The sequence below is a fragment of the Pteronotus mesoamericanus genome, unplaced genomic scaffold, assembly GCF_021234165.1.
Source record: "Pteronotus mesoamericanus isolate MK-2021 breed Mesoamerican mustached bat unplaced genomic scaffold, CSHL_Meso_final contig_130, whole genome shotgun sequence".
Classification (NCBI taxonomy): domain Eukaryota; kingdom Metazoa; phylum Chordata; class Mammalia; order Chiroptera; family Mormoopidae; genus Pteronotus; species Pteronotus mesoamericanus.
Window position 1 is genome coordinate 8,331,988 of NW_026555060.1, and position 18,860 is coordinate 8,350,847.

Genomic DNA, 18,860 nt, shown 5'->3' on the forward strand with positions numbered 1-18,860 from the left:
TTCTGTTTCTTTTTGCTTTCTATTTAATTTAGTTTTGGGAGAAATCTCCATTTACAAGACAATTTTAGTTTATCTGAAGCAGGTGGAAGATGGTTTTAAATCTATTGAGATGGAGAAGCATAGAAAGATATTGAAAGAAAGCTTTGAGTGGGCACTGCTGATATATGTCAGAGAGACTAGAAATCTTTTCAGATAGAATTTAATCTTCTGTAATGTAAAAAGGATTTGTAACTTTTGCCTGGGTAAGCTGGATGTTTGGTTGTTTTTCTATGTTTCATAGTTTAGCTAATCTGTCCTCCATTAAAGTAATATAATTGTAATAATTGCAAAAAAAAAAAAAGACCTGCAATAGTTTGATTTACTAGATAACAATCCCACTGAAGTAAGTTCCATATATTTGTAAAGTGTATCTATATATAAAGAGGATTTATATTATTTTGTTTTAAGTCCAATATTATTTTTAAGGCTGTGAATATAAAAAATAGGGTGATGACCCACAAAATTAAATGGGAATAAATATTGTGGGGTAAAAAATAACTAACATATACAATAAAAATTAGAAATTTATTTGCTCAGAGTAATATATAGAAATTGCTTATATGTATATATTATAGCTAAAATGCTGTTTAACATTTTATAAGTGTCATAAAATATCAGGAATCTTACAATTTAATATACACAGAATATCTATTAAAATTTACAAATGAACTTCATCCATGTCTCTTCAATTTTTCAATACATGTACATACTAGTTTGCTAGTAATTTTATTTATATAAAATTTATTCAAATTTTATTTTAAGTAAAAGGGCACAACAATTAGCACATCAATTCCAGACACAAAAGCCTAAGACAGACTCAGATGTAAAATGATTAAAATAATTAGAAATGTCTCAAATCAGCAATTAATGACATTTGTGAATAGAGTATAAATAGATAATGCATAAAATAATTCTTCTTCAACTCCCGAGGCTAGAGTTCCTATTTTTGAGTGGAAGAGAGTCCACAAAGAGAATAAGGGGAACCAAAAGTAAAGAAGATATTGAATTAATAAACTGAATAATCAAATGATGCTGAGGTGATGTTTCTCATATTCTGAGTTGATTATATAATTAAGGCCTAAAGAATGCAGCTGGACACATTAAAGTATTATAATTAAGTATAAAATAAAAGTTAAAATGGAGAAAAAGGTATTTTGACCAGAATCTTGAGTTCCAGCTAGGTTGCTTAAAATTTATTACTATTTTGAACAAACATTTTCATGCGAGGACCAAGAATAAGTTGGGTTTTTTATCAAAATTGAATCTAGCATATTTATTTATGTGCTCTTTCCAAGTTAGCAAATTTTACCTGCGCCTTAAATCTGAACATATTCCTAAGTAATAATTAGAATTATGATTGTAATTATAATTATGGGAAATAACAGACTCATTTGCTGTTCTCACTGTCTACTGCTTTGAAAGAACAAAACAACATTAAAATTAATAAATGTGGGGGCACTCAATATAGCCAATATTCCTAAACAAATATAAGAAAACAAAAGCAGAAATGTACAAAAAAGAAATATTATTGGATGCAAGTTTTGTTTCATTATTTATTTATTTATTTTTTAGGAGGGACACAGTAGAACGAGACTCAATGAATTTAATCAGTGTGAAATGGCAGCCTCCTGTGTAGAGCGCAGCTGGCTTACAGATGAGTCCATTTTCTGTTTCCACTCCAGGTGCTATGACATCCGCATATCTATGGACAATATCCCAAGCATCCAGTCTTTTTCCCTAAAGCAACCTTCGTACATACATTGCCAAAGCAATAGTTCTAAACAGTTGGAGTCTGTGATTTAACTACTAATCAAATCACTTTGACAGGGAAGGGTCACCTGAAAAAAAATGAAAAGGAGTGTAACTGTTGGCATTCAACCACACAGTGGTATGCCATCCTTGCTGTGCACTTGTTAGCTGTGGGCTTTCTAATCTGTCCACTGGGATTATCAATGTTTTAAGTCAATGGTCCTTTAGTACACAGCAGCTAGTAAGAACACATTTATCACATTGAATGGAGCCACTGGCATTTAACTGGTACGCATCTGCATGCCTAAAAAAATTCAATATCCCAAGTAAAGACTGATGCTTATCGCGTTTTTTTTCTCTTTTTCCTTTTTCTATGTTTCCTTGATTCATTCTTGTAATGATGTATTCCAGATTTCCATAGGCTCCAGCCCTGCAGTTTATCTTGGGATAGCAAGAGGCAGTAATTAGCCAACCAGTGATGATTTTGCCTCCATGTGTGTGTTGCTTAACAGATGCCACTTGGACACAAGTTTTACCTACTTAAAGTTATCTCTGATTTGGATAGTGGGGATCCCTGAACTTCAGTGACTTTGATGTGATATATATGAGAGATGACATATATAGTTCTCATGAAATATGAGTTAAAACTGAGCAGAACTTTGTGAGAGAAAGATTAGGGTCAAAAAGAGTTAGAGAAACAAATACGAGCCATTTGAGTTGTTTCCACTTTTGGCTTTTAGGAATAATGCTGATCTGAACATTCTTTTATGATAGACTTGTTGCATACATTACATAGGAAATATAACCAGCAGTAGAATTGATGGGCCATAGGTTGTAGTTAGCTTCATATTTTAAAAATATATTAACAATTCTCTACAGTAGATTTAATAGATTATATGCCCACTGGAAGTATGTGAGATTTCCAGTTGCTCTATAACCTCATCAAAATTTGGGGTTGTTGATCACTTTTTAAAAGCCATTCTGGTGAATTTGTAGAAGTATTAAGTTGCAGTATTAATCATTTCTAATGGGGTTGACATATTTTTATATGTTTACTGGTCACTTGGATACATCTTTTGTGAGGTTGTGTAAGTAATTGCCAGTTTTAAATTGGATTGTTTTTGCTTGTTGATCTGTAAGTGTTCTTTACATACTTTGTAATATTTGAGTCTTCTATCAATTACAGGTATTGTAAATATCATTTCTCACTTTATACTAGTCTTTACATTTGTTTAATTACATCTCAAGAAACAGAAGCTTTCAATATAATAGAGACCAAATTTGTTAATCTTTGCCCTTATGGGTCTATAGTTATATACAAGATAGTTATATAGTAGAGTACTGAAATAAATTTTGACTTCTTCTTTCCTGAAGATGAATATGAATAATCCTGGCTATGATTTATTTTATGTGTTATTTACATTCTCATCTTCTATAATATCTTGGTATCATTCAGCATAATTGACTGCATAGCAGTTAGTATTTCCTTGTATTCCATGACATAGCTAATACTTTCCTGAAATTCTTGTTACTGCTCAGTCTCTTTCAACGTTTTTAAATATTTGGCTTAAACTGATAAAATTCATAGAGCTCTCTTTCCTAGACTTTCTTCTTTTTTATTGCTTATTCCCTCTCAGCTATATGCAGATAACTTACACATTTATACCTTCAAGTCAAGCATCTTTTCTGAATCCCTGATTTATAGGCTCAACTAAGTAATATCTGTACCTGGATATTTTACAGACACTTTATTTTTTTCACTTTAAATCAAACATGTCCAAAAATAAAATCATGAACTTTTCTGCAATTCCCCAACGTTCTTCAGCTAGGTAAATCATACCACCATACGTCCTCTAGTCTAAGTTTTACACCTTTTCTTTATCCTCCCTTATTTATTAAGTCACCTAATCCTGCCTTTCTACTTATTAAACATTTCTCTTTTTCAAAGCAGTTATCAAGTTTTAAATATATTACATCAACACCTCTTTAATTAGTTCCCTTACATTTGCTCTGTGGCTCCAGTCTTTTCTTCACACTGAAGAATTTTCTATTTAGAGTGCAAATATTAATTTGTCATTTTCTTGATTAATTCCCTTCAATGACTTCCCTTGCCTTTTGAAAAATAAAAATCCTGGAATCTGTTAAAGTGCCTTAAACAATCAGACATAATTTAGTCTTCCTGACTTCTCCAGCCTCATCTCTATCGCTCTCCATGGGCCCAAGCTGAGTTTTTGTTTTTTGTGTTTTTATTTTTTTGACAGTATAGTTAAATATATTTTTATGAATGGATAGAATGTATCATGCTATTCTTTCCCACATTCTCATTTACCCTGAAGTATTACTTTTTGATTTTAGATGTTTATCACCAATGTTGTTTAAGAATATGCTCAAATTCATTTTAAGGACAGTGTCTCCATTTATTATATCTCTAAGGAGATTTCTTCTCATGAATATGCTCCACAAAATTTCTGCCACTATCTTTTAAATTTAATCTTTATTGCATTTTTTCCATCACCATTTAGTCCCCTTATACCCTTCTTCCCCCAGCAATTACCACACTGTGCCACTATTTTCTTATATGCCTGGGACTGGCTTTGCCCTCTTGAAGGGATTATACATTCTGATCATTTGCCCCCATATTCGGTCTGTGTATTCTTTGCCCTGCAACAGCAGACAGGATTATTTCTTTTCTTTTGGCAAAAATTGGGGTTCAATATTAAAAGTAAACTTCTGTCCATATACACAATACAGTAGTATGTTTAACTATTGTTTCAACTTTCTCTTTCTCTGTAGACTGTTTATTTTCTTTCATTATTTAATAGGCAGCATTTTTGCAGGTATTTATGCTTAAGATCTAGTTATACATCATTAAATGGAAAGCAAACATTCATCCATTTATTTTAAGACATTTACTGAATAGATAAAGAATCATGAATAATAATACTACCTGATTTTCAATGCCTGGAAGGCAGTACTGATTATTAAGTACAAGCATTTAATATCTACAACCTGGTTTTGAATTGTCATTGTACTACATAAAAGCTGTTTAAGCTACTTGTATTTGTTTCTTTGTGTATAGCATAGAAATAAAAATATTCATCATGCATGGCTGTTATAAGGATTAAAAAAAAAAGCACTTGTCACAATAACCTGGCCCTTGGTAAGCAATTAGTAAATCTTAACAATTACTGAAGTAAAACTCAAGAATATAAATCTTTCATTTGACATCATTGATTTTAGTATAGAATATATTTAAGTATATTTAATATAAAATATAAATATATTCAAAAAATATAAAATATAAATATATATACAAAAAAATAAAATATATTTTAAAATATGACACAGGCCAATACCTATTTTTTCTAATGTAAAATTTCTAATATTAAAAAGTAGTTTATACAAATACATGATAAATCATTCAAACTATAAAAAATGGTATTATAATGAAAAGTCTCCCTACCCTTGTAGAATTATACTTTAAAATAATAATATTCTTTTAAAAATCAAGGATAGCATTTTAAGGCATTTATAATATTCTTGACATGTCTAGATCATAAATTATGAAGTGCTTTGCATACTTAAATGGAAAGGGGATTCTATTCTTAATATTCAAGTCATTGTTAGACTTTGTAACATTCTGATATACTTTCTTATAATTGCTGAGTTTACATGTGGAATAATGCCATTATCAAGTTCATTATGTGCATAGTCACAATGAAATCTGTGAATAAGGATCATAAATCTTATATAATAGTAATCCACCTGTGGCTTTATGGTTTTGGAACTCAGCCACAATTTTTCAACACCAGGGAAAGTGCACATGTCTATCAGATAAGAACACATAGTGGTCATTAATTATATTCTCTCTCTCATTATCTTATGGGCTTGAAAACATGAGTGTTATTTACAGAACAGATTTTGAGTTTGATTTAAGTCATCTTGAAAGCTCAGCTCATGAGTGAGTTACTTTGGTAATATCATGGTTTGATCATGTGAAGACATCAGAAAACAAAATGTGCTTTGGGTTATGTGATTCTCTGAATAAACTATTCTTTAGACAGAAAAAATAATAAAAAGGGTTGCAAGGTAATAAATACCAAGTTCAAAGTTTCAGGAGTTCGGTGCACATTTTACTTGTCAACTTAAAGTAGAGGCCCGAGAAAGGAGGAAGAAGAAAGAAAAACAAGGTTTACGGAAAGCATTCTAGAATTCCACATACAAAGTCTATTAAAAAGGAAGGGAAGGGGAAAGTCAAGGAACATATAGCAAGGTCTCATGGACAAAACCAAAGGGGAAGAGTTGAGAGAGGGAGGAGGGGAGGGGGCAAGAGAAAGTGGTGGGGGGAAGGCAGAGACAAGTGTATTTGAAAAAATAAATTAATTTAAAAAAAAAAGAAGAAGAAGAAACAACCCTGGATGGTTGGCTCAGTGGGTTGAGCGCCAGCCTGTGAACCAAAGAGTCACCAGTTTGATTCCCAGCCTAGGGCACATGCCTGGTTGCAGGCCAGGTCTCCAGTGAGGGGCACACAAGAGGCAACCACACAGTGATGTTTCTCTCCCTCTCTTGCTCCCTCCTTTCCCCTCTCTCTAAAAATAAATAAATAAAATATATATTTTGTTTTTAAAAGAAGAGACATGCCTTCAGACTAATGAAACTGAAAGTAAGGAGTTCTCTTCAAGAGAATTGTCTTTCCAATATCCTTTTCTTTAAAATTTATTCATTGAAAAATTTAGGTTAATATTTATTACTTCCATTTTTCCTAAAGTATTTTTTATCATTTACTTTGCCTTCTCTAAATATCAGCATTGCCATTCACAAATTTTTATTCACTAAAATTTTTACTGACAAATAAGCAGGGACTGTGAAAGACATGATGAAGGAGAATAAGAGGAAAAGAAGGAAGTACAAGAAGAAAAAAGGCAGTAAGAGGAAGTACAAGAAGAAGAAGATGAGATTCTCTCTAATACCTAAAAAATTCCCATGTACAATTACCTCTAGCTAAAGACACTGTGTTATGCACAGTGTGTTCTTTTGCTTTGGCCACCATATCAGAGGACCATAGACTGGGTGGCTTCAAAGAACAAACATTGCTTTTTCATGGTTCTGGAGGCTAGAAGTGCAAGATCTAGGTGTAAGCAAAGTTCATTTTACCTGAAGCCTCTCTTGGGCTTGGCTTGTAGATGGTCTTCTTTCTCTGATGTCTTCACATGGTCTTTCCTCTGCATATCTGTATCCTAATCACCTCTTATAAGGACAACAGTCATATTAGATTAGGACTTGTCCACATGACCTCATTTTACCTAATTACCTCTTTGAAAGTACCATTCAAAATAGCTATATTTTGAAGTGCTAGGGGTTAAGATTTCAACATATGAATTTGAGGGGGAGCACAATTCAAATATTTGTAATAGGTTTTAGAATAAATGAGTTTATGAAAAGAGAAGAATAATTATAGCCAAAGAAATTTTGGAGAGGTTTACTGTAGCAGCAATATATATTTTTAATGTTATCACATGAAGACAGGTTTGAATTTTAGGGCTTTAGACATTTCAGTCAATATTTAATATATTGAATATTATGTCATATATATAAGAAGGATTAGTTTTTCAGAAAATGAGCTAAATATAATGTTCTTAGTTGATATTTACGCAAGAGAAATATTAAAATATTTCACACCCCTGCATTAACATTCAATCCAAAGAAATATTCTGTATTAAAGATTGTTTCAGTTACGAGCATATACATGGGCTATTCTTCAAATTATTTCAAAATGTATGTGTCCTAATACATTTCCCTCTAGTTTTACCTCTTTACTACCACTTTGGAATACAAGCTAAAATGCAAACGAATTAGGTAGGTTTATTTTAAAAGGGAAAATAGTCCATTTTTAAAATAAGTTAAAGTTTTTAAAAATTAACAAGTTCTGAACCAAGGAATGTAAAATTATAAAGCTGGGCAGACATTCTAATTTCAGTTGTCTCGTTTGTGTTGAATACAATATTAAAACTTATTTCCAAAACGGAATGCTCTCATATTTTTCTAAAATATAATCAGACTGGTTTTAGTTCAGCCTACATTTCTACTGTCTGCAGCTATTTCTGTACTGCAAAGATGAAGCAGTCTATTTGCAATTTAATTACTAATAGTTTATTCTACATATTAATTTAACATGTCTTCTAGAATGAATGCTTGTGTTCCCCCCAAAATTCCCATGTTCAAACCTAGTCTGCAATGTGATGATATTTAGAGGTGGGCCTCTGGGAGGTGATTGAAGGTGGTGACCTCATGAATGGCATTAGTGTCCTTATGGAGGACATTTCAGAGAGGCTTCTTCTCCCTTCCACCATGTGAGGACACAGCGAGAAGACAGCCATCTGTGAACCAGGAAGCGGGATCTAACCAGACACTGAATCTGCTGGTGCTTTGATCTTGGACTCTCTAGCTTCCAGAACTGTAAGAAATAAATGTGTCATTTATAATCTACTCAGTCTGTGGTATTAGAGACAATGTCTCTGCAAAACTAGATCCCAAGAACAACTTTTAAAAATGCATCTGTTATTGGGAGGAAAAAGAAATTTCAAACATTTTATGTTGAAAAAACCTCAATAGATAAAAATCCAATAGTTTTTTTTTAAAGAATACAGATTGTAATTTAATCTAGAGCTTTTACTTAAAGACCTGAAGTACTTAAGTAGTTTATATTGATGACAACTAAATTGAAAGAGATTAAGAAGGATGATGATAATGATAATGGTGATGAAGTTGTAGCTTCATTAATCCAGATTATGAAGAAGCTAGAACTGTTTTAGGTTCAAGTGATTAATCTCTTTCTTATGGTTAGTGCTTTTCTTCTTGCCATGTTTAAGAAATATTTCCCTGTCCTAATGACATGCAGATATTCTTCCACATCGTTTTGTTTTACCTTTCATATTTATGTTTACCAACTACCTAGAATGGATTTTTGTATATTATATCAGGTAGGTAGGTCAGGCTTTAATGTTTCTTTCCCTTGTAAGGATATTCCCTGGATTTGGAACCATTTCTTAAAACAACTGGGCTTTCTCCCCTTCCTTCAGAGACACCTGTCTTATAAATGAAATCATTGTTTATTGAAGGTCTATTTCTATTTTTTCCCAATTTTACTGATCTGTTTGTCTGTCCTTGAACAAACACTCCTGTCTGAATTAATATAAGCTTATAAAAAGTCTTGATATTAAACAAATTCTCTCCCATCTTGTTCTTCTTCAAGGCTGTCTTGGCTATTTGACTTTTGCATATTAATAAATGCTTTATAGTCATTTTGTGAATTTTCACCAAAAATATGAGATTTTGAATTCTGTTGACTGTATAGAGGAATTTGGAGAAAACTACTGACTGTAAAAAATGATCTTTTCAATTTATGAATATGATATTTCCTTCCATTTATTTAGGACTTTTTTGTTTCTTAAAATAATGTTTTAAACTTTTCATTAGATTTGTTTCTAAGTTTTTGATGTTGTTATTATTATAAATGGTAACTTGAAAATGTCTTTTTCTTAAATTTTTGTGACTGGTAAATGTAAATGTAAATTAACTTTTTTTTTAATGCTAACTTTCTATCAAGCCAAATGGTTAAACTCACTTATTTACTTTAAAAATTTTTTCTTTTGTATTTTGCATATACACAATTATATTTATACAAATAAACTATCATTTTTACCTTCCAAGATTCATAAATATCACTTTTTTCCTTTTTTTCTCTTTTCATTTTATTTTACTGATGAGTCTCTCTTCACTGTAGTTAGAAATACTAATGGTTGGCATCCATATCTTGTTCTTAATATTAGAGAGAAAGAGTCACTGTTGAGGATGAAACATGCTTTAATTTTTTTGTTAATCTTCTTTGTCAAATTAAGGATGTTGCCTTCTAATCTTAATTTTGCTGAAATTTTTTATTACAAATTTACATATTCTTTGTCCTGAATGTTAGTTGAGATAATTATATTTTTCTATCCTTTATTCTGTTTAATGTGTTAAATGGCATCAATTATCTAATATTAATAAACCTAACCTAGTAATGACATATTATTTTTTTATATATGACTAGACTTGGCCTATCACTATTTTGGACATAAATATGTGGGCATAAATATGAGACAGCCTGTGATTTTTCTCTTTTTACAATATTCTTTTCAGGTTTTGTCATCAAGATTATTTTAGACCCATAAATAAGTTAGAATGTATTTTCTTTTTTCTATATTCTGGAAGAGTTTTTTTAGGATGGGTATATTTCTTCCTTAAAAGATTAGTAAAGTTTATTGAAACTGTTAGGCACAGTGTTGTTGTACAAAAGATTTTTATTTATGAACTCAAATAAAATTACTTATACATTCAAGGAAACTATTTTCTTATGTCAATTTTATGATTTTTTAGGAATTTTACCTCTTCTTAGATTTTCCAGTTTATTGGCATAAACTTGTTTGTAAAACTCTTTTATGATCTTTTAAAACTCTGTATGATTTTAACTAACTTTTTCATTCTTGCTATTGGTTAATTATGCTTTTACTCTTTTTCTTTTAATCGGCACCACTAGGGGACATTTATTATTATTATCAAAAATCCAAAGTTGTCTTCAATGTTCCTCTTCATAGCTTTTATTGTTTATATTCTTTTTATTGTATTTTTCAGTTGTTTTTCTACCTCTGTGAGATGAATGCTTAGCGACTATTGATTTTTGTCTTGCATGATGCTGTAGAGTGGCTTCCTACAAGCTCTTGTCCCTCTCCCAAAAGTAGGAAGACTGTTGTTATTCAATGCTTGCCATCCAGCTGTGGGTTGGGGGGATTCAGGAGCCCTCTTTACTGACTAAGACCTACTCTTAGGCAAGCACTTCATCAGTGGGTATTGAAGTAAGGTTATCTCAGTGACCCTGTTCCAACCCCAGATATAAGGCCACACATGTATCCCTCCTCCTCCAGGGGCAGAATGGGTCTTTTGTTTGTTTCTTTCTTTCCTTTTAGCTGCAATGACTTATGAATTACAGAAGGGTGACTGTGTTTGTTGCCATTCCCCCACCATTTTAAAGCTTTCCTTTTTTTTTCATATGGAAATGAGGGAAAGGATTTGGGCACAGTGTTGTACTTTTTCTAAGAGTGGTTTCTCTTTGACTCCAGTAGATCTGCACCTTATGAGGCTTTCTCATGACCGTTATTGGTCATGAGAGCCTGATAGCTGGTATGAACTTCCCTTGCATCTGCAGTTCCAAAACGTTCTATATTTCTTGCTATCCCACAGCCATTCAGTAACTTGTTAAAAATTTTAGCTGAATTCTCCTTCCAGATGTTTATTGGTATCTGCTCCAGATAAGCAAGTGCTTGTATTCTGTCAGTCTTTGGAGAGCCTCCCTTTCCTTAGGTTTCATGCTAGTTAATTTGTGACTTCAATTCCCTGGTGAGTTCAAGAAAAGTTGTGTTGGTGGATGGCTGGAGGTGTTGTTGTCATAAGACTGGGAGCAATACTGTTCTTTCATTCTTTCTACATCGTGGGTGGAACCAGACATTCATTTTTAAATCATTAATTGTCATGAAGCAACATGAATCTTAGTCCTAGAGATCAGGGCAGTCTGAGATTTTTCTAGGTCAGTAGTAATCAAATGAGATAGTCTGTAATAGTCTAAATGTTATTTCCCTACTATTTTTGCTTAACTTTTTAAATAGAAAAATCAAAATGTAAAATCATTTGCTCTTTGAGAGAGATGAGTAGAATCAATAGCCATTAGGCTAAATGCAAAATTGTCTCCTTTGGAGGCAGATCTAACAAAAGAAAAGAAACAACCAAACAAAAATCATGAATAAGAAATATTAAGCTCTCCATAGGACATTAAAATTGAGAATTTCCTTCCATTTCATTTGATTGATTTTGAAAACATTTTTCAATGTTTTTGCAATTATGTATTATAACAAATTATTTTGGGAATGAAATTAAAGGGCCATAAATCATGTAGAACAAATATACTTAGAAGACTGCTAAAAAGATTCCACCATTCAATTATTAAGTTCAGCCTTTACTTTTAAGGGTGATAAAGTGGATAATGAAAGTTGAAGTTGAACTGAATGGGAGGAGGAAATCCAACATAATCCAGTTAATAGTAGATCCTAGATAGATCTTGGTCACTGCTTAAGAAGTTCCAACCCTTCCTTTCTAAGCTGTAATTCTTGTGCACCAAACATTGCAGTTTTCATTAGAACTCTGTGGCCAGCAGAAACATCCGCTTAATTCATTTTACTAGCAAGTATTTTTGTACTTTTACATGAATAAATAAAAAAGACTGACTCAAGCAGGCCTGTTGCTTTCCTTTGATGCTTTTGGTTACAAAGGGCTAGTCTCAGTTTTAGGACAGTCATACCATAATATCCATAGTGTCTCTCATAAAATATATCTGAGAGCTATGTTGTATGGCCTGTGCTCTTTCTACCTTCAAAAAATATCACTTACCCAAATTTGTAAAATGAAGGGAGACCCCCTTCCTCTGTGAAACCCCTTGTTGTCTATCAAAATTCCATCTTTTCAAAGGGAACCAATGTGCCTCTGCTTTGTAGTGTAGGAAGAAAATGGTGTGTCTATGTTGAATAAATTGTAATAGTTCTCCAACAGAAAATCAAATAGTATGATAGATAAATCTGTATGGTTTTGTGAATTTTATTTTTTGTTCCCTGTGCCCCAAGTTTTTCTATTTTCTTTTTTCTGTTCAGATATATGGCTCATTGTCTTTGTTGGTATCACTGCATCTATTTATACTTATTCAAACTTATTATGGTTCATTCTTTAAATGTAAAAGTACATTTAAGCTGATTTTTTTAAATGTCTGGTCATCATCAACAATCAGGATTGTTATCCAGCAACTAAAAACAATTGACAGGTTCCTCTGCACATTACGTCAGTAGTTGGGAACTATGGCCACAGGCCAAATCTAGGCCACCACTTTTTTTGTACATTCGGGAGCTAAAAAATGGTTTTAACATTTTTTGATTGATAAAACAATCAAAAGAAGAATAATATTTTATTACACAAAAATTACATGACATTCAAATTTCAAATTTCATGTCTATCAATAATGTTTTATTGGAATGAGTGTTTTCAAATTATTTATGGCTGGCTCCTACTACAATTGTGGAGTAGAATAACTGCCACAGAACTGTATGGTCCACAGAGTCTAAAATATTTACCTGCCAATTCACATTATACGTTTGTTGACTTCTGATATGTATAAAGTACCTAGATTTATCAAGATAAAGAATATTTCAAGGAGAAAAAATGTGCCAAACAGTAAATAATTCCAAAGGGCAGATGTTGTCATTATAATCATAGAATTCATGACTTCCTAAAATATATTGGATATTTATAAAATAATATCATTGACATTTGTGGTTATATGCAGCTAATACTGATACGACTCCAAGAATGCATACACTATGGTTTGGATTTTAATAATTTAATCTTTAAAATAATGATAATGATTACTCAAACCACATATGGAAATTAATTCTATTTTTCTATCCTCACAACCATCACTCTGGTTTTTCTTGTGTTCTGGTCAGTTTTTATAATCCCTCTTCACTATTTCATGAGAGACATTAGAAAGGATTTTTTTAAAGAGAAAGAACAAATCTATAATGAATATTTAATAACTCCTGAAAGTTTAGTTTTTAAAAATAACTTATTAATCAAAGGATGGCTTAATATTCAAAATTGAGTAAAACATAACTTTAAAGTTGTTTTTCTCATGACTGCAATAATTGAATTTATCACCAATGAAGGATATCAACGTTTTGGACTATTTCAGTAGGAAATTTCTGTTATTTTAATTTATATTTACTTATTTTAAACATACTGATAACTAACTTATTTATATAAAACTTATTGTATAAACTTGCCAATGTAAAGACAATGCTTTTATCCTGAAAGCTTCTTTGTTTTTAAAAAAAGTTTAGTATTTATTTTATGCATATATTCATATGTCCATTAACAGTATTGGAAAATTCCATTTTATTTATTTATTTATTTATTTTTTTGTTCAAATACATTTGTCTCCACCTTCTATATTTCTCACCAGAGCTAAGATCCCATTATTCAGTTTGCTAGTCTAGCATTAGGTGTAAGCAAGTTAACTTGGATATTATTTCATTGTTAAATGCTAGTTCTAACTTTGTCATAAAGTCAGTTTTTTATATTCCCAATATCAGTTGAATATACTGGTATTTCCTGAAGAACCTACATTCCATAGCACATTCATAATATAAACAATAAAGATAAATAATAAAAAATATCTAAGTGATGTGTTTGTGAACCTAAATGATATTAGTACAGACAGACATTACCCTTCCCAAAATGTTTATTAATTTTATTGCAAAAAAATGTATGTTGGTCATGCAAAGATGATATATTTTCTAAGGCTAGCAAAACAGATATAATTACATCAAAATGACTGGAAAGCAGAGGTAAACTTAAATTTGGGTAAAATCAGGGCAAATTGTATTGGCCAAAAAGAATTCTTATAATCTTCTAAATGTTAAAACAGCAGGAAAGTATTATTAATTTTTTTTTTTTTACTATCCTGGGTTCTTATTCTTAAAATTAACTCTGGAAAAGAAGTGGCGAAGCTCACTCAAATTATTTTGAAAAATATATTTTTATACAAAATAACAGTCATGACCACAAAAAGACATAAAACTTGACTTGTGTAATATTTGTGTCTAAAACTTTCTGGGTTATTTGTTTTTCAGCATGGATCAAGTCACTGTAATATAATAAATCTTTCCCGATGTCTCTTTCATGCCAAACACTGTTAGCTCTGAAGAGGATACAAAATTGGTCAGTATGTAGACCTGGTTCTCATGGTACTTGCAGTCAGTCCAACAGTTAATGTAGAATGTAGATGATCTCTCTGAGGCTAACTATATTAGTTGGGGTTATGAGGGAAAAGATTTAAAGTGGTATTTTGAGATCTGATTAAAGGGAAAATATTGAATAACATGATTATAATTTGAACTTTATTCTGTCCTCATTAAAAGCTTTTGAAGAAATGGCAATTATAATTATGGTTGTGCTTAAAAACCATAGAAGAAAAATTTGAGCAAAGTTGTCTTTGGTTTGGTTTTATTGTGTTATTTTTCTCATTTGAACAACTAACTAGTCTTATCTATGTTAGGTAATTGGGGGGAAGATCAAACTATTAACATTGACTAACATCTTAATTACAGTTTGACACTACCATATTTCATTCTTACTTGAATGTTTTATTGTTTTTGTTGTTGTAGACAGACTTTCTAGTAAACAGAGCAAACTGGGATAATTTGATGTCAATGTTATAGAGATCTAACAGAAATAGAAATAATGATGATTTACATAACTTTTACACTGAATTAATTTAGTAACCTAATTAATTCCATAACCTTACTCCATATTTTTTTAAATTTATTTTTTGTTCAAATACATTTGCCTCCACCTTCCCCCCACCACTTTCCCCTGCCCCCCACCCCAATCTCCTTCCCTCAATCTTTCCCCACTTTGGCTTTGTCCACGAGTCCTTGTTATGTGTTCCTTAACTTGACCCTTCCTTTCTTTTCCTTGCCTACCCCTCCCTTCTTCCCTCTTGAGTCTGTTGGTTTCTTTTTTTGTTTCAGTGTTGCTGGTCATATTTTCCTTGGCATCTTTGTTTTGTTGGTTAGGTTCCACTTACAGGTGATACAATATGGCGTTTGTCTTTCGCCCTCTGGCTTATTTCGCTTAGTATAATGCTCTCTATATTTTATTCTTAAATTTCCATAGCTGTGTTCCCTTCAATGTGGACCTAGTGGCTTAAGCTTTATTTTTTTTTTTAATTAAAAGTCCCCTCTAGATTCCATCACAGCATTTTTTTATTTGAGATTATGTTATGGTTAAGTTTGCCTGCAGCCACAGACAACCTCTTTGCAAGTCTGAGAAACATGTCGAGAGAAAAGTCATGATTTAGCTTGCCCCAATTGTAAACTGTAAACTCTTTATAAGAATAGATTTTCTTTTTAAATTTTCAAATTGGATCAGTATTTTTCTGCAGTGAAAATCACCAACCTTAATTTTGATCTTTAGCATTTTTAACAATGTATGAAATAATCTGAAAGTGAGAGAAATAGTGGCTATTACCCTTTGCATCACTTAGGATTTTATCAGAAAAGCAGAACTGCTATCAGAATTATGGGATAGTAGACCCATTATAAGAATAAGATCTTACAGGAGTTGTAGATGATGCTGAGGAATTATGAGAGGGAACCCTCCCAAAAGAAAATAGAATTATCTTCTGGAGGGTGGGCCCCTTGTAGTGCAGGCTTCCCTGTTGGGCGAATGTTCTAGGAACTGATGTATCAGTGTACCAGCTGGCATTGTTGTGAGAAGCTGCATTCAGCTTCAGTTAATTTTTTTTTTGAAGACTCAATGCATTTGCCCATTTCATGATGGGTGATTTACAAGCACACCTGCCCATATGACACTGAGTGTTCAGCAGTTTTTGACCAAAAATGGCATTAGCCCTGCGCCCCACCCTTCCTATTCATCTGATCTTGTCCCAGGAGACTTGTTTGTTTGTTTCCCTGGATGAAAATAAGTCCTCAAAGGGAAACATTTTGCCAATGTGGAAGAGGTGAAACAAAAAAGGGCAGAAGCACTAAAAAGCATCAAAATTGATGACTTCATAAACTATTTTGGGCAATGGAAAACATCTTGATAGGTGTATTGCATCAATGGAGAGTGCTCTGAAGGTGACGGAAATTTAAACATGTAGGAATAAATACACAACTTTTTATAAATAAACTCCAGTTTTTTGGGTGCCCCCTCCCTTGTATTAGGGGTCTAGAAGGAAGAAGGGCTGAACAGAAAGCAAGGGAGGGCAAGGAAAAACTATGACTTACCACCTCCTCTGCATCTACTTCGACCATCTCTAAGCACAATGACATTCAAAGTGCAGTGGTACTGCTTAACTTCCAATTTCGAAACTTTGGGCAAATTTCTTGTTTTATAACTTTAACCAAGAGCTATATAGAGAAGGGAGAATTATGTTTTCAGTTTTGTTAAGTTTACATAGTATAAAACTATCACACTGCTATTTTTTAGTCATTTACATATCCATTTATTTATTAAAAAATTATTTGATAATGACTTAACTGTTTGCCAGGCTCCTTGTTAGTTGTTGGAGATACAACTCTGAAAAAAATTCCCCTACTCCTCAAAATTCAACTTTTTTTAGGAACAAAAATATAAGAAGCAATTAAATGTGGAAGGAGAAGTACAGGCAAGAAAAGGAGGAACTAGCTGACCTCTTTCCAAAAGAATTCACCAGGGAGACCATCCTAGGTAACCAGACTTCTAAACTGATACCTGATGGATAGGCAGATGTGATGGAGAGGGGAGAGAAGCAGAGTAAGGGAAAGAACCATGTGAAATGTGCCTGGACCAAGACATAGATCGTGATGTATTGGGAGAACTGAAAAATGTTCTGAATTACTGACTACTGAGTGCTGAAGAGGAATAATTAACCTGTGCCAAACAAATTACTAGGGTTTTCTTTTGATAAATTTTTACAAATGTAATTACTTTTATTCCTGCTCCTATACTCTTTTTTGGTAGTGATTTAGTCACTGAGGAACGTGATTTTTAAAAGTTCCTCTGATCCTAGATAAGAGTATATTTCAATTGGTATCATTGTCTCCCAGCAGATGTTTTAGAAATAATTGAATCAGATAGGAACTATATTATTAAATCTCAATTTAAATTTGTCTAAAAGTATAGTATAAGCAAGAGCATATGTTTAAGCAAATGTTTTTCTTTCTTTATATCCTCCTAGCAGCAAATCCTTTACTTCTGGGTGGTCATTATTGTGGTATTTGTTTTTATACAAAGGAAAATATAAGAGGACTCTCCTGTAAACTAAACCACAGTGGAATTTTGCTTAGCATTAGACAACTGTAGAAACCACAATTATGCATTACTTCCTGTGTTTATTATCAGCATGGACAATCTCTAGTTACTCTTCAAAACTGAAAAATTGATATATTTGCATGGGAGAAAAGAGAGAATGCTTCACCTTAGAGTCAAATACCCAAGCTATAAAAACTAAAATGTATATGCAATAAAGTAGATGACTTCACAATGTATCCAGACAAATAGCAAAATTTTTCCTCAATTTTTATAATAACCAACTGGAAGTTCTGTGTAGTTTTACAGGTGACTTTAATATTTGGTTTAAGTAATAGCCTATGTTAGGAGAATATAAGAAGATCTTATTCAATAAGGTGAATTATGAATCTACAAGTATCAAATCAATGTGACACTGGTACAGAAATAGATAAGCAGATTAATGGAGATGTACAGAAAACACAAGACAGATTTCAGTGCTGTATGAAAGGAGAGAAGGTTAGCACTCCCCTTGATAAGGATGGAAGAGGCTCTTGGGGCTAAAAACACATGCATGGTTAAGGCATTGCCACCTACTTTGTGGCCTTTAACCACCATTTTTCTAGAAGAGGGGAAAAGGGGGATAAATGGTGACAGAAATAGGTTTAACTTTGGATGGTGAACACGCAGTACAAGATGCAGATGATGTATTAAAGAATTTTACACTTAAAACCTATATACTTTTATTAATCAATAAATTATCACACCAAAAAATTCAATAAAAATTAAAAACTAAAAAGAACAGAGTTTAGTGTTTGAATTTGAAAACATGTATGCATGTTTGTGTGTTTAGGGTTCAAATATAACACATATATCATTTTAAATCAATGGATAAATGATTAATCACTTCAAAAATGGTATTGTATTTGTAATTTGGCATAAAATATAATGGGATATGCATACAATGTCAAATGGGATTTGATACAATTCTGATAAATTCAGGTTAAGATTTAAAAACTGAAAACATACATTTTCTTTCCTGCAGGTTGATAGACTAAGATAACATAAAAATCTTCCCACGTGTACATGGAAATGCTGAGGGGAGGAAATGTTAAAACCAAAAAGTGACCTTGTGGGAAAAAACATAAGAAAGACACTTTGAATAA

At 32.1% G+C, this 18,860-nt stretch overlaps 1 protein-coding gene and 1 non-coding gene across 2 annotated transcripts in view; both read left to right on the top strand.

Moving 5' to 3' along the window:
* Positions 1 to 18,860, top strand: part of CFAP299 (cilia and flagella associated protein 299) — a 506,080-nt gene that overhangs the window by 344,290 nt on the left and 142,930 nt on the right. The gene's annotated exons all lie outside the window — the stretch shown is intronic.
* Positions 18,192 to 18,317, top strand: LOC129087877 (U6atac minor spliceosomal RNA). Its single transcript, XR_008530958.1, has one exon. It is a non-coding gene; the product is annotated as a U6atac minor spliceosomal RNA (small nuclear RNA).